The 24743-nt window shown below is 39.0% G+C and overlaps 11 non-coding genes across 11 annotated transcripts; all 11 read left to right on the top strand.

The window, feature by feature from the left end:
* The first annotated feature begins 395 nt into the window (after positions 1 to 395).
* Positions 396 to 467, top strand: TRNAD-GUC (transfer RNA aspartic acid (anticodon GUC)). Its single transcript has one exon. It is a non-coding gene; the product is annotated as a tRNA-Asp (tRNA).
* A 7215-nt stretch (positions 468 to 7682) lies between these two features.
* Positions 7683 to 7754, top strand: TRNAD-GUC (transfer RNA aspartic acid (anticodon GUC)). The gene has a single exon. It is a non-coding gene; the product is annotated as a tRNA-Asp (tRNA).
* A 1942-nt stretch (positions 7755 to 9696) lies between these two features.
* Positions 9697 to 9768, top strand: TRNAD-GUC (transfer RNA aspartic acid (anticodon GUC)). Its single transcript has one exon. It is a non-coding gene; the product is annotated as a tRNA-Asp (tRNA).
* Positions 9769 to 11708: 1940 nt separating this feature from the next.
* On the top strand, positions 11709 to 11780 carry TRNAD-GUC (transfer RNA aspartic acid (anticodon GUC)). Its single transcript has one exon. It is a non-coding gene; the product is annotated as a tRNA-Asp (tRNA).
* Positions 11781 to 13218: 1438 nt separating this feature from the next.
* On the top strand, positions 13219 to 13290 carry TRNAD-GUC (transfer RNA aspartic acid (anticodon GUC)). The gene has a single exon. It is a non-coding gene; the product is annotated as a tRNA-Asp (tRNA).
* A 1438-nt stretch (positions 13291 to 14728) lies between these two features.
* Positions 14729 to 14800, top strand: TRNAD-GUC (transfer RNA aspartic acid (anticodon GUC)). Its single transcript has one exon. It is a non-coding gene; the product is annotated as a tRNA-Asp (tRNA).
* Positions 14801 to 16741: 1941 nt separating this feature from the next.
* On the top strand, positions 16742 to 16813 carry TRNAD-GUC (transfer RNA aspartic acid (anticodon GUC)). Its single transcript has one exon. It is a non-coding gene; the product is annotated as a tRNA-Asp (tRNA).
* A 1940-nt stretch (positions 16814 to 18753) lies between these two features.
* Positions 18754 to 18825, top strand: TRNAD-GUC (transfer RNA aspartic acid (anticodon GUC)). The gene has a single exon. It is a non-coding gene; the product is annotated as a tRNA-Asp (tRNA).
* A 1941-nt stretch (positions 18826 to 20766) lies between these two features.
* On the top strand, positions 20767 to 20838 carry TRNAD-GUC (transfer RNA aspartic acid (anticodon GUC)). The gene has a single exon. It is a non-coding gene; the product is annotated as a tRNA-Asp (tRNA).
* Positions 20839 to 22778: 1940 nt separating this feature from the next.
* On the top strand, positions 22779 to 22850 carry TRNAD-GUC (transfer RNA aspartic acid (anticodon GUC)). Its single transcript has one exon. It is a non-coding gene; the product is annotated as a tRNA-Asp (tRNA).
* Positions 22851 to 24288: 1438 nt separating this feature from the next.
* TRNAD-GUC (transfer RNA aspartic acid (anticodon GUC)) lies at positions 24289 to 24360 on the top strand. The gene has a single exon. It is a non-coding gene; the product is annotated as a tRNA-Asp (tRNA).
* Positions 24361 to 24743: the final 383 nt, after the last annotated feature.

Below are 24743 nucleotides of genomic sequence, written 5' to 3' on the forward strand. Positions count from 1 at the left end.
AGGGGTAATGGGTTTTGCTAAATTCATTTGAGCTTTTTAAAGGATCTTGAATTACTAAATATACAATCAAGCATCAGAAATGGTCAACCATAAATCAATTCATAGAAATACCTATAAACACTGGCAAATCAACAGTAAAATCCTAGAACATCTCAGTCCAGGGATTATCGGACATGGGTAGAGTAAGAAAATGATAGCTGGGGCAATTTCTATAAGCATTTGACCTAGCTCATGATGCAGAAGAATCGACATGGATCTGATATATGGTGAAAGAGTACACTAACAAATTGATGTATAAATGATTTCAATCATTTTCATTACCCAAGGAAATTATAACAACTCTTAGTTGAACATCACTTTTCTGGACTGGACCAGAAATCACAGCACACAGCCGATCCTCGTTAGTATAGTGGTGAGTATCCCCGCCTGTCACGCGGGAGACCGGGGTTCAATTCCCCGACGGGGAGGCTATAATTTTTATTTCTCCAATATTCCATTTCAGACACAGTGGAAAAATAATAATACAAATGTTATGGCATGCATAAATAACAACCCAAACTATAATATATTGAGATGTGTACTTAAAGGAAACCCTCATAGATCCATACAAATGGAATAGCAGATAGAGAAAACAAAATGTACCAACTGTAATGATATACTTCTATTACCATTTGTTGGCGTTAGGTGGCTATGGAATAAATCAGAATGGTTTGGTATTTTTATATGTAGAAATAAAATATAGGCATGGAGGTTGGCATATTGGTGTATGCCACTTTTTGGAATGAAAACTGCACACATTTTCTAGGACATCAAACTACAACATTCAGAATTATTTTGACATTTCTAGCATTGAAAGACCACATTGTTGGGCCCCATTCTCAAGAACAGTATAGGTCAAGTAACTTCTCAAGCAATTTTCTTGTGCTGTCTAAGCCCAACTCCATGAGGTGGGTCCTCAAGACCCAAATTCCATTTTGCAATGGTTAGTAGAATGGATTTGATTTTTTAACAAGCACTTCATTTACATGTCTTTGGCAAGCACCCAAAAATTTTCCTAAGGACTATGGGCATGATTCAGACACACTCGCAAGCGCACAACACTCGTAAGTGGTTCGACGGTCCCCCACTACCCATGCGCCGCCTCCGGCGTGTGCATGCGCAAGATCCGTCCAGCGATGGCTGCTCCATCGATATGGGTCTATATTCAGGATTCCCATGTATTAAAATTGTATGGTATAGAATATCCAGAAAATGCATAGATATTTATTGGTGCCTTAAAAGAAGAGTGAATATATACATATATATATTTTTTTTAATTAAGTTGGAAACAGTAGCTGAATAATAGAATAAATTATCAATTTTTATAGCATTCACATAATTTGGGCATAATTTAGCAGAAGAGATTTGGAGTTTAATATTAATCATGCAGAGCTACCATTGGTCTCTAGCATAATAGTCTTTTAGCCATTCAAGGATTTCTAAGCAAATTCTAATTAGAAAAAAGTTGATAAGGGGTAATGGGTTTTGCTAAATTCATTTGAGCTTTTTAAAGGATCTTGAATTACTAAATATACAATCAAGCATCAGAAATGGTCAACCATAAATCAATTCATAGAAATACCTATAAACACTGGCAAATCAACAGTAAAATCCTAGAACATCTCAGTCCAGGGATTATCGGACATGGGTAAAGTAAGAAAATGATAGCTGGGGCAATTTCTATAAGCATTTGACCTAGCTCATGATGCAGAAAAATCGACATGGATCTGATATATGGTGAAAGAGTACACTAACAAATTGATGTATAAATGATTTCAATCATTTTCATTACCCAAGGAAATTATAACAACTCTTAGTTGAACATCACTTTTCTGGACTGGACCAGAAATCACAGCACACAGCCGATCCTCGTTAGTATAGTGGTGACTATCCCCGCCTGTCACGCGGGAGACCGGGGTTCAGTTCCCCGACGGGGAGGCTATAATAATAATACAAATGTTATGGCATGCATAAATAACAACCCAAACTATAATATATTGAGATGTGTACTTAAAGGAAACCCTCATAGATCCATACAAATGGAATAGCAGATAGAGAAAACAAAATGTACCAACTGTAATGATATACTTCTATTACCATTTGTTGGCGTTAGGTGGCTATGGAATAAATCAGAATGGTTTGGTATTTTGGGAAGGTTTATACATACTTACATTTTTATATGTAGAAATAAAATATAGGCAAGGAGGTTGGCATATTGGTGTATGCCACTTTTTAGAATGAAAACTGCACACATTTTCTAGGACATCAAACTACAACATTCAGAATTATTTTGACATTTCTAGCATTGAAAGACCACATTGTTGGGCCCCATTCTCAAGAACAGTATAGGTCAAGTAACTTCTCAAGCAATTTTCTTGTGCTGTCTAAGCCCAACTCCATGAGGTGTGTCCTCAAGACCCAAATTCCATTTTGCAATGGTTAGTAGAATGGATTTTATTTTTTAACAAGCACTTCATTTACTTGTCTTTGGCAAGCACCCAAAAATTTTCCTAAGGACTATGGGCATGATTCAGACACACTCGCAAGCGCACAACACTCGTAAGTGGTTCGACGGTCCCCCACTACCCATGCGCCGCCTCCGGCGTGTGCATGCGCAAGATCCGTCCAGCGACGGCTGCTCCATCGATATGGGTCTAGCTACAAGACGGAGCGGCTGTCAATGTTGATTGATAACTCACCGCGTTTTGTATGCGGGGAGGGGGGGTGGCTGCACAAATGCAGGCATTCCCTTAGGAATGCCTGGTGTTTGTGGGTGGCCCTACTGACATCACTAGTGATGTCAGTAGTGGACTTCCTGTTCTATTAGAGCAGGAAGTTTACTCGGGCTTGTGAGAGCTCAGACCCTTCCACAGGGTCTCCTCGCAAGCCTGATGGTCACCATAATCGCGATGGGCTCCAGGCCACTCGCAAAAGCTGTGGGAGGTCACCCACAGCTTAGCGAGCGGCCTGATGAAAGAAAAAAACAAATACAAAACATAAAAAACCGCCCTTGTTCTGAGCAAGCACTCACTAGAAGCAAGCGGCTCTGAATCATAAATCAATTCATAGAAATACCTATAAACACTGGCAAATCAACAGTAAAATCCTAGAACATCTCAGTCCAGGGATTATCGGACATGGGTAGAGTAAGAAAATGATAGCTGGGGCAATTTCTATAAGCATTTGACCTAGCTCATGATGCAGAAGAATCGACATGGATCTGATATATGGTGAAAGAGTACACTAACAAATTGATGTATAAATGATTTCAATCATTTTCATTACCCAAGGAAATTATAACAACTCTTAGTTGAACATCACTTTTCTGGACTGGACCAGAAATCACAGCACACAGCCGATCCTCGTTAGTATAGTGGTGAGTATCCCCGCCTGTCACGCGGAAGACCGGGGTTCAATTCCCCGAAGGGGAGGCTATAATAATAATACAAATGTTATGGCATGCATAAATAACAACCCAAACTATAATATATTGAGATGTGTACTTAAAGGAAACCCTCATAGATCCATACAAATGGAATAGCAGATAGAGAAAACAAAATGTACCAACTGTAATGATATACTTCTATTACCATTTGTTGGCGTTAGGTGGCTATGGAATAAATCAGAATGGTTTGGTATTTTGGGAAGGTTGATACATACTTACATTTTTATTTGTAGAAATAAAATATAGGCAAGGAGGTTGGCATATTGGTGTATGCCACTTTTTGGAATGAAAACTGCACACATTTTCTAGGACATCAAACTACAACATTCAGAATTATTTTGACATTTCTAGCATTGAAAGACCACATTGTTGGGCCCCATTCTCAAGAACAGTATAGGTCAAGTAACTTCTCAAGCAATTTTCTTGTGCTGTCTAAGCCCAACTCCATGAGGTGGGTCCTCAAGACCCAAATTCCATTTTGCAATGGTTAGTAGAATGGATTTGATTTTTTAACAAGCACTTCATTTACATGTCTTTGGCAAGCACCCAAAAATTTTCCTAAGGACTATGGGCCTGATTCAGACACACTCGCAAGCGCACAACACTCGTAAGTGGTTCGACGGTCCCCCACTACCCATGCGCCGCCTCCGGCGTGTGCATGCGCAAGATCCGTCCAGCGACGGCTGCTCCATCGATATGGGTCTAGCTACAAGACGGAGCAGCTGTCAATGTTGATTGATAACTCACCGCGTTTTGTATGCGGGGAGGGGGGGGTGGCTGCACAAATGCAGGCATTCCCTTAGGAACGCCTGGTGTTTGTGGGTGGCCCTACTGACATCACTAGTGATGTCAGTAGTGGACTTCCTGTTCTATTAGAGCAGGAAGTTTACTCGGGCTTGTGAGAGCTCAGACCCTTCCACAGGGTCTCCTCGCAAGCCTGATGGTCACCATAATCGCGATGGGCTCCAGGCCACTCGCAAAAGCTGTGGGAGGTCACCCACAGCTTAGCGAGCGGCCTGATGAAAGAAAAAAACAAATACAAAACATAAAAAACCGCCCTTGTTCTGAGCAAGCACTCACTAGAAGCAAGCGGCTCTGAATCATAAATCAATTCATAGAAATACCTATAAACACTGGCAAATCAACAGTAAAATCCTAGAACATCTCAGTCCAGGGATTATCGGACATGGGTAGAGTAAGAAAATGATAGCTGGGGCAATTTCTATAAGCATTTGACCTAGCTCATGATGCAGAAGAATCGACATGGATCTGATATATGGTGAAAGAGTACACTAACAAATTGATGTATAAATGATTTCAATCATTTTCATTACCCAAGGAAATTATAACAACTCTTAGTTGAACATCACTTTTCTGGACTGGACCAGAAATCACAGCACACAGCCGATCCTCGTTAGTATAGTGGTGAGTATCCCCGCCTGTCACGCGGAAGACCGGGGTTCAATTCCCCGAAGGGGAGGCTATAATAATAATACAAATGTTATGGCATGCATAAATAACAACCCAAACTATAATATATTGAGATGTGTACTTAAAGGAAACCCTCATAGATCCATACAAATGGAATAGCAGATAGAGAAAACAAAATGTACCAACTGTAATGATATACTTCTATTACCATTTGTTGGCGTTAGGTGGCTATGGAATAAATCAGAATGGTTTGGTATTTTGGGAAGGTTGATACATACTTACATTTTTATTTGTAGAAATAAAATATAGGCAAGGAGGTTGGCATATTGGTGTATGCCACTTTTTGGAATGAAAACTGCACACATTTTCTAGGACATCAAACTACAACATTCAGAATTATTTTGACATTTCTAGCATTGAAAGACCACATTGTTGGGCCCCATTCTCAAGAACAGTATAGGTCAAGTAACTTCTCAAGCAATTTTCTTGTGCTGTCTAAGCCCAACTCCATGAGGTGGGTCCTCAAGACCCAAATTCCATTTTGCAATGGTTAGTAGAATGGATTTGATTTTTTAACAAGCACTTCATTTACATGTCTTTGGCAAGCACCCAAAAATTTTCCTAAGGACTATGGGCCTGATTCAGACACACTCGCAAGCGCACAACACTCGTAAGTGGTTCGACGGTCCCCCACTACCCATGCGCCGCCTCCGGCGTGTGCATGCGCAAGATCCGTCCAGCGACGGCTGCTCCATCGATATGGGTCTAGCTACAAGACGGAGCAGCTGTCAATGTTGATTGATAACTCACCGCGTTTTGTATGCGGGGAGGGGGGGGTGGCTGCACAAATGCAGGCATTCCCTTAGGAACGCCTGGTGTTTGTGGGTGGCCCTACTGACATCACTAGTGATGTCAGTAGTGGACTTCCTGTTCTATTAGAGCAGGAAGTTTACTCGGGCTTGTGAGAGCTCAGACCCTTCCACAGGGTCTCCTCGCAAGCCTGATGGTCACGATAATCGCGATGGGCTCCAGGCCACTCGCAAAAGCTGTGGGAGGTCACCCACAGCTTAGCGAGTGGCCTGATGAAAGAAAAAAACAAATACAAAACATAAAAAACCGCCCTTGTTCTGAGCAAGCACTCACTAGCAGCAAGCGGCTCTGAATCAGGCCCTATATCAGCTATAATCTAAAAGATATTGCTTAGAACATGTACAACATGGCAAATCCAGCATTTATTGGACTTTATATTCAGGATTCCCATGTATTAAAATTGTATGGTATAGAATATCCAGAAAATGCATAGATATTTATTGGTGCCTTAAAAGAAGAGTGAATATATACATATATATATTTTTTTTTATTAAGTTGGAAACAGTAGCTGAATAATAGAATAAATTATCAATTTTTATAGCATTCACATAATTTGGGCATAATTTAGCAGAAGAGATTTGGAGTTTAATATTCCTCATGCAGAGCTACCATTGGTCTCTAGCATAATAGTCTTTTAGCCATTCAAGGATTTCTAAGCAAATTCTAATTAGAAAAAAGTTGATAAGGGGTAATGGGTTTTGCTAAATTCATTTGAGCTTTTTAAAGGATCTTGAATTACTAAATATACAATCAAGCATCAGAAATGGTCAACCATAAATCAATTCATAGAAATACCTATAAACACTGGCAAATCAACAGTAAAATCCTAGAACATCTCAGTCCAGGGATTATCGGACATGGGTAGAGTAAGAAAATGATAGCTGGGGCAATTTCTATAAGCATTTGACCTAGCTCATGATGCAGAAGAATCGACATGGATCTGATATATGGTGAAAGAGTACACTAACAAATTGATGTATAAATGATTTCAATCATTTTCATTACCCAAGGAAATTATAACAACTCTTAGTTGAACATCACTTTTCTGGACTGGACCAGAAATCACAGCACACAGCCAATCCTCGTAAGTATAGTGGTGAGTATCCCCGCCCGTCACGCGGGAGACCGGGGTTCAATTCCCCGACGGGGAGGCTATAACTTTTATTTCTCCAATATTCCATTTCAGACACAGTGGAAAAATAATAATACAAATGTTATGGCATGCATAAATAACAACCCAAACTATAATATATTGAGATGTGTACTTAAAGGAAACCCTCATAGATCCATACAAATGGAATAGCAGATAGAGAAAACAAAATGTACCAACTGTAATGATATACTTCTATTACCATTTGTTGGCGTTAGGTGGCTATGGAATAAATCAGAATGGTTTGGTATTTTGGGAAGGTTTATACATACTTACATTTTTATATGTAGAAATAAAATATAGGCAAGGAGGTTGGCATATTGGTGTATGCCACTTTTATGCCGGCGTGTGCATGCGCAAGATCCGTCCAGCGACGGCTGCTCCATCGATATGGGTCTAGCTACAAGACGGAGCGGCTGTCAATGTTGATTGATAACTCACCGCGTTTTGTATGCGGGGAGGGGGGGGTGGCTGCACAAATCAACAGTAAAATCCTAGAACATCTCAGTCCAGGGATTATCGGACATGGGTAGAGTAAGAAAATGATAGCTGGGGCAATTTCTATAAGCATTTGACCTAGCTCATGATGCAGAAGAATCGACATGGATCTGATATATGGTGAAAGAGTACACTAACAAATTGATGTATAAATGATTTCAATCATTTTCATTACCCAAGGAAATTATAACAACTCTTAGTTGAACATCACTTTTCTGGACTGGACCAGAAATCACAGCACACAGCCGATCCTCGTTAGTATAGTGGTGAGTATCCCCGCCTGTCACGCGGGAGACCGGGGTTCAATTCCCCGACGGGGAGGCTATAACTTTTATTTCTCCAATATTCCATTTCAGACACAGTGGAAAAATAATAATACAAATGTTATGGCATGCATAAATAACAACCCAAACTATAATATATTGAGATGTGTACTTAAAGGAAACCCTCATAGATCCATACAAATGGAATAGCAGATAGAGAAAACAAAATGTACCAACTGTAATGATATACTTCTATTACCATTTGTTGGCGTTAGGTGGCTATGGAATAAATCAGAATGGTTTGGTATTTTGGGAAGGTTTATACATACTTACATTTTTATTTGTAGAAATAAAATATAGGCAAGGAGGTTGGCATATTGGTGTATGCCACTTTTTGGAATGAAAACTGCACACATTTTCTAGGACATCAAACTACAACATTCAGAATTATTTTGACATTTCTAGCATTGAAAGACCACATTGTTGGGCCCCATTCTCAAGAACAGTATAGGTCAAGTAACTTCTCAAGCAATTTTCTTGTGCTGTCTAAGCCCAACTCCATGAGGTGGGTCCTCAAGACCCAAATTCCATTTTGCAATGGTTAGTAGAATGGATTTTATTTTTTAACAAGCACTTCATTTACATGTCTTTGGCAAGCACCCAAAAATTTTCCTAAGGACTATGGGCATGATTCAGACACACTCGCAAGCGCACAACACTCGTAAGTGGTTCGACGGTCCCCCACTACCCATGCGCCGCCTCCGGCGTGTGCATGCGCAAGATCCGTCCAGCGACGGCTGCTCCATCGATATGGGTCTAGCTACAAGACGGAGCGGCTGTCAATGTTGATTGATAACTCACCGCGTTTTGTATGCGGGGAGGGGGGGGTGGCTGCACAAATGCAGGCATTCCCTTAGGAACGCCTGGTGTTTGTGGGTGGCCCTACTGACATCACTAGTGATGTCAGTAGTGGACTTCCTGTTCTATTAGAGCAGGAAGTTTACTCGGGCTTGTGAGAGCTCAGACCCTTCCACAGGGTCTCCTCGCAAGCCTGATGGTCACGATAATCGCGATGGGCTCCAGGCCACTCGCAAAAGCTGTGGGAGGTCACCCACAGCTTAGCGAGCGGCCTGATGAAAGAAAAAAACAAATACAAAACATAAAAAACCGCCCTTGTTCTGAGCAAGCACTCACTAGCAGCAAGCGGCTCTGAATCAGGCCCTATATCAGCTATAATCTAAAAGATATTGCTTAGAACATGTACAACATGGCAAATCCAGCATTTATTGGACTTTATATTCAGGATTCCCATGTATTAAAATTGTATGGTATAGAATATCCAGAAAATGCATAGATATTTATTGGTGCCTTAAAAGAAGAGTGAATATATACATATATATATTTTTTTTAATTAAGTTGGAAACAGTAGCTGAATAATAGAATAAATTATCAATTTTTATAGCATTCACATAATTTGGGCATAATTTAGCAGAAGAGATTTGGAGTTTAATATTCCTCATGCAGAGCTACCATTGGTCTCTAGCATAATAGTCTTTTAGCCATTCAAGGATTTCTAAGCAAATTCTAATTAGAAAAAAGTTGATAAGGGGTAATGGGTTTTGCTAAATTCATTTGAGCTTTTTAAAGGATCTTGAATTACTAAATATACAATCAAGCATCAGAAATGGTCAACCATAAATCAATTCATAGAAATACCTATAAACACTGGCAAATCAACAGTAAAATCCTAGAACATCTCAGTCCAGGGATTATCGGACATGGGTAGAGTAAGAAAATGATAGCTGGGGCAATTTCTATAAGCATTTGACCTAGCTCATGATGCAGAAGAATCGACATGGATCTGATATATGGTGAAAGAGTACACTAACAAATTGATGTATAAATGATTTCAATCATTTTCATTACCCAAGGAAATTATAACAACTCTTAGTTGAACATCACTTTTCTGGACTGGACCAGAAATCACAACACACAGCCGATCCTCGTTAGTATAGTGGTGAGTATCCCTGCCTGTCACGCGGGAGACCGGGGTTCAATTCCCCGACGGGGAGGCTATAACTTTTATTTCTCCAAAATTCCATTTCAGACACAGTGGAAAAATAATAATACAAATGTTATGGCATGCATAAATAACAACCCAAACTATAATATATTGAGATGTGTACTTAAAGGAAACCCTCATAGATCCATACAAATGGAATAGCAGATAGAGAAAACAAAATGTACCAACTGTAATGATATACTTCTATTACCATTTGTTGGCGTTAGGTGGCTATGGAATAAATCAGAATGGTTTGGTATTTTGGGAAGGTTTATACATACTTACATTTTTATATGTAGAAATAAAATATAGGCAAGGAGGTTGGCATATTGGTGTATGCCACTTTTTGGAATGAAAACTGCACACATTTTCTAGGACATCAAACTACAACATTCAGAATTATTTTGACATTTCTAGCATTGAAAGACCACATTGTTGGGCCCCATTCTCAAGAACAGTATAGGTCAAGTAACTTCTCAAGCAATTTTCTTGTGCTGTCTAAGCCCAACTCCATGAGGTGGGTCCTCAAGACCCAAATTCCATTTTGCAATGGTTAGTAGAATGGATTTTATTTTTTAACAAGCACTTCATTTACATGTCTTTGGCAAGCACCCAAAAATTTTCCTAAGGACTATGGGCATGATTCAGACACACTCGCAAGCGCACAACACTCGTAAGTGGTTCGACGGTCCCCCACTACCCATGCGCCGCCTCCGGCGTGTGCATGCGCAAGATCCGTCCAGCGACGGCTGCTCCATCGAAATGGGTCTAGCTACAAGACGGAGCGGCTGTCAATGTTGATTGATAATTCACCGCGTTTTGTATGCGGGGAGGGGGGTGGCTGCACAAATGCAGGCATTCCCTTAGGAACGCCTGGTGTTTGTGGGTGGCCCTACTGACATCACTAGTGATGTCAGTAGTGGACTTCCTGTTCTATTAGAGCAGGAAGTTTACTTGGGCTTGTGAGAGCTCAGACCCTTCCACAGGGTCTCCTCGCAAGCCTGATGGTCACGATAATCGCGATGGGCTCCAGGCCACTCGCAAAAGCTGTGGGAGGTCACCCACAGCTTAGCGAGCGGCCTGATGAAAGAAAAAAACAAATACAAAACATAAAAAACCGCCCTTGTTCTGAGCAAGCACTCACTAGCAGCAAGCGGCTCTGAATCAGGCCCTATATCAGCTATAATCTAAAAGATATTGCTTAGAACATGTACAACATGGCAAATCCAGCATTTATTGGACTTTATATTCAGGATTCCCATGTATTAAAATTGTATGGTATAGAATATCCAGAAAATGCATAGATATTTATTGGTGCCTTAAAAGAAGAGTGAATATATACATATATATATTTTTTTTAATTAAGTTGGAAACAGTAGCTGAATAATAGAATAAATTATCAATTTTTATAGCATTCACATAATTTGGGCATAATTTAGCAGAAGAGATTTGGAGTTTAATATTCCTCATGCAGAGCTACCATTGGTCTCTAGCATAATAGTCTTTTAGCCATTCAAGGATTTCTAAGCGAATTCTAATTAGAAAAAAGTTGATAAGGGGTAATGGGTTTTGCTAAATTCATTTGAGCTTTTTAAAGGATCTTGAATTACTAAATATACAATCAAGCATCAGAAATGGTCAACCATAAATCAATTCATAGAAATACCTATAAACACTGGCAAATCAACAGTAAAATCCTAGAACATCTCAGTCCAGGGATTATCGGACATGGGTAGAGTAAGAAAATGATAGCTGGGGCAATTTCTATAAGCATTTGACCTAGCTCATGATGCAGAAGAATCGACATGGATCTGATATATGGTGAAAGAGTACACTAACAAATTGATGTATAAATGATTTCAATCATTTTCATTACCCAAGGAAATTATAACAACTCTTAGTTGAACATCACTTTTCTGGACTGGACCAGAAATCACAGCACACAGCCGATCCTCGTTAGTATAGTGGTGAGTATCCCTGCCTGTCACGCGGGAGACCGGGGTTCAATTCCCCGACGGGGAGGCTATAACTTTTATTTCTCCAATATTCCATTTCAGACACAGTGGAAAAATAATAATACAAATGTTATGGCATGCATAAATAACAACCCAAACTATAATATATTGAGATGTGTACTTAAAGGAAACCCTCATAGATCCATACAAATGGAATAGCAGATAGAGAAAACAAAATGTACCAACTGTAATGATATACTTCTATTACCATTTGTTGGCGTTAGGTGGCTATGGAATAAATCAGAATGGTTTGGTATTTTTATATGTAGAAATAAAATATAGGCAAGGAGGTTGGCATATTGGTGTATGCCACTTTTTGGAATGAAAACTGCACACATTTTCTAGGACATCAAACTACAACATTCAGAATTATTTTGACATTTCTAGCATTGAAAGACCACATTGTTGGGCCCCATTCTCAAGAACAGTATAGGTCAAGTAACTTCTCAAGCAATTTTCTTGTGCTGTCTAAGCCCAACTCCATGAGGTGGGTCCTCAAGACCCAAATTCCATTTTGCAATGGTTAGTAGAATGGATTTTATTTTTTAACAAGCACTTCATTTACATGTCTTTGGCAAGCACCCAAAAATTTTCCTAAGGACTATGGGCATGATTCAGACACACTCGCAAGCGCACAACACTCGTAAGTGGTTCGACGGTCCCCCACTACCCATGCGCCGCCTCCGGCGTGTGCATGCGCAAGATCCGTCCAGCGATGGCTGCTCCATCGATTTGGGTCTATATTCAGGATTCCCATGTATTAAAATTGTATGGTATAGAATATCCAGAAAATGCATAGATATTTATTGGTGCCTTAAAAGAAGAGTGAATATATACATATATATATATTTTTTAATTAAGTTGGAAACAGTAGCTGAATAATAGAATAAATTATCAATTTTTATAGCATTCACATAATTTGGGCATAATTTAGCAGAAGAGATTTGGAGTTTAATATTCCTCATGCAGAGCTACCATTGGTCTCTAGCATAATAGTCTTTTAGCCATTCAAGGATTTCTAAGCAAATTCTAATTAGAAAAAAGTTGATAAGGGGTAATGGGTTTTGCTAAATTCATTTGAGCTTTTTAAAGGATCTTGAATTACTAAATATACAATCAAGCATCAGAAATGGTCAACCATAAATCAATTCATAGAAATACCTATAAACACTGGCAAATCAACAGTAAAATCCTAGAACATCTCAGTCCAGGGATTATCGGACATGGGTAGAGTAAGAAAATGATAGCTGGGGCAATTTCTATAAGCATTTGACCTAGCTCATGATGCAGAAGAATCGACATGGATCTGATATATGGTGAAAGAGTACACTAACAAATTGATGTATAAATGATTTCAATCATTTTCATTACCCAAGGAAATTATAACAACTCTTAGTTGAACATCACTTTTCTGGACTGGACCAGAAATCACAACACACAGCTGATCCTCGTTAGTATAGTGGTGAGTATCCCCGCCTGTCACGCGGGAGACCGGGGTTCAATTCCCCGACGGGGAGGCTATAACTTTTATTTCTCCAAAATTCCATTTCAGACACAGTGGAAAAATAATAATACAAATGTTATGGCATGCATAAATAACAACCCAAACTATAATATATTGAGATTTGTACTTAAAGGAAACCCTCATAGATCCATACAAATGGAATAGCAGATAGAGAAAACAAAATGTACCAACTGTAATGATATACTTCTATTACCATTTGTTGGCGTTAGGTGGCTATGGAATAAATCAGAATGGTTTGGTATTTTTATATGTAGAAATAAAATATAGGCAAGGAGGTTGGCATATTGGTGTATGCCACTTTTTGGAATGAAAACTGCACACATTTTCTAGGACATCAAACTACAACATTCAGAATTATTTTGACATTTCTAGCATTGAAAGACCACATTGTTGGGCCCCATTCTCAAGAACAGTATAGGTCAAGTAACTTCTCAAGCAATTTTCTTGTGCTGTCTAAGCCCAACTCCATGAGGTGGGTCCTCAAGACCCAAATTCCATTTTGCAATGGTTAGTAGAATGGATTTTATTTTTTAACAAGCACTTCATTTACATGTCTTTGGCAAGCACCCAAAAATTTTCCTATGGACTATGGGCATGATTCAGACACACTCGCAAGCGCACAACACTCGTAAGTGGTTCGACGGTCCCCCACTACCCATGCGCCGCCTCCGGCGTGTGCATGCGCAAGATCCGTCCAGCGATGGCTGCTCCATCGATTTGGGTCTATATTCAGGATTCCCATGTATTAAAATTGTATGGTATAGAATATCCAGAAAATGCATAGATATTTATTGGTGCCTTAAAAGAAGAGTGAATATATACATATATATATATTTTTTAATTAAGTTGGAAACAGTAGCTGAATAATAGAATAAATTATCAATTTTTATAGCATTCACATAATTTGGGCATAATTTAGCAGAAGAGATTTGGAGTTTAATATTCCTCATGCAGAGCTACCATTGGTCTCTAGCATAATAGTCTTTTAGCCATTCAAGGATTTCTAAGCAAATTCTAATTAGAAAAAAGTTGATAAGGGGTAATGGGTTTTGCTAAATTCATTTGAGCTTTTTAAAGGATCTTGAATTACTAAATATACAATCAAGCATCAGAAATGGTCAACCATAAATCAATTCATAGAAATACCTATAAACACTGGCAAATCAACAGTAAAATCCTAGAACATCTCAGTCCAGGGATTATCGGACATGGGTAGAGTAAGAAAATGATAGCTGGGGCAATTTCTATAAGCATTTGACCTAGCTCATGATGCAGAAGAATCGACATGGATCTGATATATGGTGAAAGAGTACACGAACAAATTGATGTATAAATGATTTCAATCATTTTCATTACCCAAGGAAATTATAACAACTCTTAGTTGAACATCACTTTTCTGGACTGGACCAGAAATCACAACACACAGCCGATCCTCGTTAGTATAGTGGTGAGTATCCCCGCCTGTCACGCGGGAGACTGGGGTTCAATTCCCCGACGGGGAGGCTATAACTTTTATTTCTCCAAAATTCCATTTCAGACACAGTGGAAAAATAATAATACAAATGTTATGGCATGCATAAATAACAACCCAAACTATAATATATTGAGATGTGTACTTAAAGGAAACCCTCATAGATCCATACAAATGGAATAGCAGATAGAGAAAACAAAATGTACCAACTGTAATGATATACTTCTATTACCATTTGTTGGCGTTAGGTGGCTATGGAATAAATCAGAATGGTTTGGTATTTTGGGAAGGTTTATACATACTTACATTTTTATATGTAGAAATAAAATATAGGCAAGGAGGTTGGCATATTGGTGTATGCCACTTTTTGGAATGAAAACTGCACACATTTTCTAGGACATCAAACTACAACATTCAGAATTATTTTGACATTTCTAGCATTGAAAGACCACATTGTTGGGCCCCATTCTCAAGAACAGTATAGGTCAAGTAACTTCTCAAGCAATTTTCTTGTGCTGTCTAAGCCCAACTCCATGAGGTGGGTCCTCAAGACCCAAATTCCATTTTGCAATGGTTAGTAGAATGGATTTTATTTTTTAACAAGCACTTCATTTACATGTCTTTGGCAAGCACCCAAAAATTTTCCTAAGGACTATGGGCATGATTCAGACACACTCGCAAGCGCACAACACTCGTAAGTGGTTCGACGGTCCCCCACTACCCATGCGCCGCCTCCGGCGTGTGCATGCGCAAGATCCGTCCAGCGATGGCTGCTCCATCGAAATGGGTCTAGCTACAAGACGGAGCGGCTGTCAATGTTGATTGATAATTCACCGCGTTTTGTATGCGGGGAGGGGGGGTGGCTGCACAAATGCAGGCATTCCCTTAGGAACGCCTGGTGTTTGTGGGTGGCCCTACTGACATCACTAGTGATGTCAGTAGTGGACTTCCTGTTCTATTAGAGCAGGAAGTTTACTCGGGCTTGTGAGAGCTCAGACCCTTCCACAGGGTCTCCTCGCAAGCCTGATGGTCACGATAATCGCGATGGGCTCCAGGCCACTCGCAAAAGCTGTGGGAGGTCACCCACAGCTTAGCGAGCGGCCTGATGAAAGAAAAAAACAAATACAAAACATAAAAAAACGCCCTTGTTCTGAGCAAGCACTCACTAGCAGCAAGCGGCTCTGAATCAGGCCCTATATCAGCTATAATCTAAAAGATATTGCTTAGAACATGTACAACATGGCAAATCCAGCATTTATTGGACTTTATATTCAGGATTCCCATGTATTAAAATTGTATGGTATAGAATATCCAGAAAATGCATAGATATTTATTGGTGCCTTAAAAGAAGAGTGAATATATACATATATATATTTTTTTTAATTAAGTTGGAAACAGTAGCTGAATAATAGAATAAATTATCAATTTTTATAGCATTCACATAATTTGGGCATAATTTAGCAGAAGAGATTTGGAGTTTAATATTCCTCATGCAGAGCTACCATTGGTCTCTAGCATAATAGTCTTTTAGCCATTCAAGGATTTCTAAGCAAATTCTAATTAGAAAAAAGTTGATAAGGGGTAATGGGTTTTGCTAAATTCATTTGAGCTTTTTAAAGGATCTTGAATTACTAAATATACAATCAAGCATCAGAAATGGTCAACCATAAATCAATTCATAGAAATACCTATAAACACTGGCAAATCAACAGTAAAATCCTAGAACATCTCAGTCCAGGGATTATCGGACATGGGTAGAGTAAGAAAATGATAGCTGGGGCAATTTCTATAAGCATTTGACCTAGCTCATGATGCAGAAGAATCGACATGGATCTGATATATGGTGAAAGAGTACACTAACAAATTGATGTATAAATGATTTTAATCATTTTCATTACCCAAGGAAATTATAACAACTCTTAGTTGAACATCACTTTTCTGGACTGGACCAGAAATCACAACACACAGCCGATCCTCGTTAGTATAGTGGTGAGTATCCCTGCCTGTCACGCGGGAGACCGGGGTTCAATTCCCCGACGGGGAGGCTATAACTTTTATTTCTCCAAAATTCCATTTCAGACACAGTGGAAAAATAATAATACAAATGTTATGGCATGCATAAATAACAACCCAAACTATAATATATTGAGATGTGTACTTAAAGGAAACCCTCATAGATCCATACAAATGGAATAGCAGATAGAGAAAACAAAATGTACCAACTGTAATGATATACTTCTATTACCATTTGTTGGCGTTAGGTGGCTATGGAATAAATCAGAATGGTTTGGTATTTTGGGAAGGTTTATACATACTTACATTTTTATATGTAGAAATAAAATATAGGCAAGGAGGTTGGCATATTGGTGTATGCCACTTTTTGGAATGAAAACTGCACACATTTTCTAGGACATCAAACTACAACATTCAGAATTATTTTGACATTTCTAGCATTGAAAGACCACATTGTTGGGCCCCATTCTCAAGAACAGTATAGGTCAAGTAACTTCTCAAGCAATTTTCTTGTGCTGTCTAAGCCCAACTCCATGAGGTGGGTCCTCAAGACCCAAATTCCATTTTGCAATGGTTAGTAGAATGGATTTGATTTTTTAACAAGCACTTCATTTACATGTCTTTGGCAAGCACCCAAAAATTTTCCTAAGGACTATGGGCATGATTCAGACACACTCGCAAGCGCACAACACTCGTAAGTGGTTCGACGGTCCCCCACTACCCATGCGCCGCCTCCGGCGTGTGCATGCGCAAGATCCGTCCAGCGACGGCTGCTCCATCGAAATGGGTCTAGCTACAAGACGGAGCGGCTGTCAATGTTGATTGATAATTCACCGCGTTTTGTATGCGGGGAGGGGGGTGGCTGCACAAATGCAGGCATTCCCTTAGGAACGCCTGGTGTTTGTGGGTGGCCCTACTGACATCACTAGTGATGTCAGTAGTGGACTTCCTGTTCTATTAGAGCAGGAAGTTTACTCGGGCTTGTGAGAGCTCAGACCCTTCCACAGGGTCTCCTCGCAAGCCTGATGGTCACGATAATCGCGATGGGCTCCAGGCCACTCGCAAAAGCTGTGGGAGGTCACCCACAGCTTAGCGAGCGGCCTGATGAAAGAAAAAAACAAATACAAAACATAAAAAACCGCCCTTGTTCTGAGCAAGCACTCACTAGCAGCAAGCGGCTCTGAATCAGGCCCTATATCAGCTATAATCTAAAAGATATTGCTTAGAACATGTACAACATGGCAAATCCAGCATTTATTGGACTTTATATTCAGGATTCCCATGTATTAAAATTGTATGGTATAGAATATCCAGAAAATGCATAGATATTTATTGGTGCCTTAAAAGAAGAGTGAATATATACATATATATATTTTTTTTAATTAAGTTGGAAACAGTAGCTGAATAATAGAATAAATTATCAATTTTTATAGCATTCACATAATTTGGGCATAATTTAGCAGAAGAGATTTGGAGTTTAATATTCCTCATGCAGAGCTACCATTGGTCTCTAGCATAATAGTCTTTTAGCCATTCAAGGATTTCTAAGCAAATTCTAATTAGAAAAAAGTTGATAAGGGGTAATGGGTTTTGCTAAATTCATTTGAGCTTTTTAAAGGATCTTGAATTACTAAATATACAATCAAGCATCAGAAATGGTCAACCATAAATCAATTCATAGAAATACCTATAAACACTGGCAAATCAACAGTAAAATCCTAGAACATCTCAGTCCAGGGATTATCGGACATGGGTAGAGTAAGAAAATGATAGCTGGGGCAATTTCTATAAGCATTTGACCTAGCTCATGATGCAGAAGAATCGACATGGATCTGATATATGGTGAAAGAGTACACGAACAAATTGATGTATAAATGATTTCAATCATTTTCATTACCCAAGGAAATTATAACAACTCTTAGTTGAACATCACTTTTCTGGACTGGACCAGAAATCACAACACACAGCCGATCCTCGTTAGTATAGTGGTGAGTATCCCCGCCTGTCACGCGGGAGACTGGGGTTCAATTCCCCGACGGGGAGGCTATAACTTTTATTTCTCCAAAATTCCATTTCAGACACAGTGGAAAAATAATAATACAAATGTTATGGCATGCATAAATAACAACCCAAACTATAATATATTGAGATGTGTACTTAAAGGAAACCCTCATAGATCCATACAAATGGAATAGCAGATAGAGAAAACAAAATGTACCAACTGTAATGATATACTTCTATTACCATTTGTTGGCGTTAGGTGGCTATGGAATAAATCAGAATGGTTTGGTATTTTGGGAAGGTTTATACATACTTACATTTTTATATGTAGAAATAAAATATAGGCAAGGAGGTTGGCATATTGGTGTATGCCACTTTTTGGAATGAAAACTGCACACATTTTCTAGGACATCAAACTACAACATTCAGAATTATTTTGACATTTCTAGCATTGAAAGACCACATTGTTGGGCCCCATTCTCAAGAACAGTATAGGTCAAGTAACTTCTCAAGCAATTTTCTTGTGCTGTCTAAGCCCAACTCCATGAGGTGGGTCCTCAAGACCCAAATTCCATTTTGCAATGGTTAGTAGAATGGATTTTATTTTTTAACAAGCACTTCATTTACATGTCTTTGGCAAGCACCCAAAAATTTTCCTAAGGACTATGGGCATGATTCAGACACACTCGCAAGCGCACAACACTCGTAAGTGGTTCGACGGTCCCCCACTACCCATGCGCCGCCTCCGGCGTGTGCATGCGCAAGATCCGTCCAGCGATGGCTGCTCCATCGAAATGGGTCTAGCTACAAGACGGAGCGGCTGTCAATGTTGATTGATAATTCACCGCGTTTTGTATGCGGGGAGGGGGGGTGGCTGCACAAATGCAGGCATTCCCTTAGGAACGCCTGGTGTTTGTGGGTGGCCCTACTGACATCACTAGTGATGTCAGTAGTGGACTTCCTGTTCTATTAGAGCAGGAAGTTTACTCGGGCTTGTGAGAGCTCAGACCCTTCCACAGGGTCTCCTCGCAAGCCTGATGGTCACGATAATCGCGATGGGCTCCAGGCCACTCGCAAAAGCTGTGGGAGGTCACCCACAGCTTAGCGAGCGGCCTGATGAAAGAAAAAAACAAATACAAAACATAAAAAAACGCCCTTGTTCTGAGCAAGCACTCACTAGCAGCAAGCGGCTCTGAATCAGGCCCTATATCAGCTATAATCTAAAAGATATTGCTTAGAACATGTACAACATGGCAAATCCAGCATTTATTGGACTTTATATTCAGGATTCCCATGTATTAAAATTGTATGGTATAGAATATCCAGAAAATGCATAGATATTTATTGGTGCCTTAAAAGAAGAGTGAATATATACATATATATATTTTTTTTAATTAAGTTGGAAACAGTAGCTGAATAATAGAATAAATTATCAATTTTTATAGCATTCACATAATTTGGGCATAATTTAGCAGAAGAGATTTGGAGTTTAATATTCCTCATGCAGAGCTACCATTGGTCTCTAGCATAATAGTCTTTTAGCCATTCAAGGATTTCTAAGCAAATTCTAATTAGAAAAAAGTTGATAAGGGGTAATGGGTTTTGCTAAATTCATTTGAGCTTTTTAAAGGATCTTGAATTACTAAATATACAATCAAGCATCAGAAATGGTCAACCATAAATCAATTCATAGAAATACCTATAAACACTGGCAAATCAACAGTAAAATCCTAGAACATCTCAGTCCAGGGATTATCGGACATGGGTAGAGTAAGAAAATGATAGCTGGGGCAATTTCTATAAGCATTTGACCTAGCTCATGATGCAGAAGAATCGACATGGATCTGATATATGGTGAAAGAGTACACTAACAAATTGATGTATAAATGATTTTAATCATTTTCATTACCCAAGGAAATTATAACAACTCTTAGTTGAACATCACTTTTCTGGACTGGACCAGAAATCACAACACACAGCCGATCCTCGTTAGTATAGTGGTGAGTATCCCTGCCTGTCACGCGGGAGACCGGGGTTCAATTCCCCGACGGGGAGGCTATAACTTTTATTTCTCCAAAATTCCATTTCAGACACAGTGGAAAAATAATAATACAAATGTTATGGCATGCATAAATAACAACCCAAACTATAATATATTGAGATGTGTACTTAAAGGAAACCCTCATAGATCCATACAAATGGAATAGCAGATAGAGAAAACAAAATGTACCAACTGTAATGATATACTTCTATTACCATTTGTTGGCGTTAGGTGGCTATGGAATAAATCAGAATGGTTTGGTATTTTGGGAAGGTTTATACATACTTACATTTTTATATGTAGAAATAAAATATAGGCAAGGAGGTTGGCATATTGGTGTATGCCACTTTTTGGAATGAAAACTGCACACATTTTCTAGGACATCAAACTACAACATTCAGAATTATTTTGACATTTCTAGCATTGAAAGACCACATTGTTGGGCCCCATTCTCAAGAACAGTATAGGTCAAGTAACTTCTCAAGCAATTTTCTTGTGCTGTCTAAGCCCAACTCCATGAGGTGGGTCCTCAAGACCCAAATTCCATTTTGCAATGGTTAGTAGAATGGATTTGATTTTTTAACAAGCACTTCATTTACATGTCTTTGGCAAGCACCCAAAAATTTTCCTAAGGACTATGGGCATGATTCAGACACACTCGCAAGCGCACAACACTCGTAAGTGGTTCGACGGTCCCCCACTACCCATGCGCCGCCTCCGGCGTGTGCATGCGCAAGATCCGTCCAGCGACGGCTGCTCCATCGAAATGGGTCTAGCTACAAGACGGAGCGGCTGTCAATGTTGATTGATAATTCACCGCGTTTTGTATGCGGGGAGGGGGGTGGCTGCACAAATGCAGGCATTCCCTTAGGAACGCCTGGTGTTTGTGGGTGGCCCTACTGACATCACTAGTGATGTCAGTAGTGGACTTCCTGTTCTATTAGAGCAGGAAGTTTACTCGGGCTTGTGAGAGCTCAGACCCTTCCACAGGGTCTCCTCGCAAGCCTGATGGTCACGATAATCGCGATGGGCTCCAGGCCACTCGCAAAAGCTGTGGGAGGTCACCCACAGCTTAGCGAGCGGCCTGATGAAAGAAAAAAACAAATACAAAACATAAAAAACCGCCCTTGTTCTGAGCAAGCACTCACTAGCAGCAAGCGGCTCTGAATCAGGCCCTATATCAGCTATAATCTAAAAGATATTGCTTAGAACATGTACAACATGGCAAATCCAGCATTTATTGGACTTTATATTCAGGATTCCCATGTATTAAAATTGTATGGTATAGAATATCCAGAAAATGCATAGATATTTATTGGTGCCTTAAAAGAAGAGTGAATATATACATATATATATTTTTTTTAATTAAGTTGGAAACAGTAGCTGAATAATAGAATAAATTATCAATTTTTATAGCATTCACATAATTTGGGCATAATTTAGCAGAAGAGATTTGGAGTTTAATATTCCTCATGCAGAGCTACCATTGGTCTCTAGCATAATAGTCTTTTAGCCATTCAAGGATTTCTAAGCAAATTCTAATTAGAAAAAAGTTGATAAGGGGTAATGGGTTTTGCTAAATTCATTTGAGCTTTTTAAAGGATCTTGAATTACTAAATATACAATCAAGCATCAGAAATGGTCAACCATAAATCAATTCATAGAAATACCTATAAACACTGGCAAATCAACAGTAAAATCCTAGAACATCTCAGTCCAGGGATTATCGGACATGGGTAGAGTAAGAAAATGATAGCTGGGGCAATTTCTATAAGCATTTGACCTAGCTCATGATGCAGAAGAATCGACATGGATCTGATATATGGTGAAAGAGTACACTAACAAATTGATGTATAAATGATTTCAATCATTTTCATTACCCAAGGAAATTATAACAACTCTTAGTTGAACATCACTTTTCTGGACTGGACCAGAAATCACAACACACAGCTGATCCTCGTTAGTATAGTGGTGAGTATCCCCGCCTGTCACGCGGGAGACCGGGGTTCAATTCCCCGACGGGGAGGCTATAACTTTTATTTCTCCAAAATTCCATTTCAGACACAGTGGAAAAATAATAATACAAATGTTATGGCATGCATAAATAACAACCCAAACTATAATATATTGAGATTTGTACTTAAAGGAAACCCTCATAGATCCATACAAATGGAATAGCAGATAGAGAAAACAAAATGTACCAACTGTAATGATATACTTCTATTACCATTTGTTGGCGTTAGGTGGCTATGGAATAAATCAGAATGGTTTGGTATTTTTATATGTAGAAATAAAATATAGGCAAGGAGGTTGGCATATTGGTGTATGCCACTTTTTGGAATGAAAACTGCACACATTTTCTAGGACATCAAACTACAACATTCAGAATTATTTTGACATTTCTAGCATTGAAAGACCACATTGTTGGGCCCCATTCTCAAGAACAGTATAGGTCAAGTAACTTCTCAAGCAATTTTCTTGTGCTGTCTAAGCCCAACTCCATGAGGTGGGTCCTCAAGACCCAAATTCCATTTTGCAATGGTTAGTAGAATGGATTTTATTTTTTAACAAGCACTTCATTTACATGTCTTTGGCAAGCACCCAAAAATTTTCCTAAGGACTATGGGCATGATTCAGACACACTCGCAAGCGCACAACACTCGTAAGTGGTTCGACGGTCCCCCACTACCCATGCGCCGCCTCCGGCGTGTGCATGCGCAAGATCCGTCCAGCGATGGCTGCTCCATCGATTTGGGTCTATATTCAGGATTCCCATGTATTAAAATTGTATGGTATAGAATATCCAGAAAATGCATAGATATTTATTGGTGCCTTAAAAGAAGAGTGAATATATACATATATATATTTTTTTTAATTAAGTTGGAAACAGTAGCTGAATAATAGAATAAATTATCAATTTTTATAGCATTCACATAATTTGGGCATAATTTAGCAGAAGAGATTTGGAGTTTAATATTCCTCATGCAGAGCTACCATTGGTCTCTAGCATAATAGTCTTTTAGCCATTCAAGGATTTCTAAGCAAATTCTAATTAGAAAAAAGTTGATAAGGGGTAATGGGTTTTGCTAAATTCATTTGAGCTTTTTAAAGGATCTTGAATTACTAAATATACAATCAAGCATCAGAAATGGTCAACCATAAATCAATTCATAGAAATACCTATAAACACTGGCAAATCAACAGTAAAATCCTAGAACATCTCAGTCCAGGGATTATCGGACATGGGTAGAGTAAGAAAATGATAGCTGGGGCAATTTCTATAAGCATTTGACCTAGCTCATGATGCAGAAGAATCGACATGGATCTGATATATGGTGAAAGAGTACACGAACAAATTGATGTATAAATGATTTCAATCATTTTCATTACCCAAGGAAATTATAACAACTCTTAGTTGAACATCACTTTTCTGGACTGGACCAGAAATCACAACACACAGCCGATCCTCGTTAGTATAGTGGTGAGTATCCCCGCCTGTCACGCGGGAGACTGGGGTTCAATTCCCCGACGGGGAGGCTATAACTTTTATTTCTCCAAAATTCCATTTCAGACACAGTGGAAAAATAATAATACAAATGTTATGGCATGCATAAATAACAACCCAAACTATAATATATTGAGATGTGTACTTAAAGGAAACCCTCATAGATCCATACAAATGGAATAGCAGATAGAGAAAACAAAATGTACCAACTGTAATGATATACTTCTATTACCATTTGTTGGCGTTAGGTGGCTATGGAATAAATCAGAATGGTTTGGTATTTTGGGAAGGTTTATACATACTTACATTTTTATATGTAGAAATAAAATATAGGCAAGGAGGTTGGCATATTGGTGTATGCCACTTTTTGGAATGAAAACTGCACACATTTTCTAGGACATCAAACTACAACAT

The sequence above is a fragment of the Taudactylus pleione genome, unplaced genomic scaffold (genome assembly GCF_031769625.1).
Source record: "Taudactylus pleione unplaced genomic scaffold, aTauple2 ptg000282l, whole genome shotgun sequence".
NCBI lineage: Eukaryota > Metazoa > Chordata > Amphibia > Anura > Myobatrachidae > Taudactylus > Taudactylus pleione.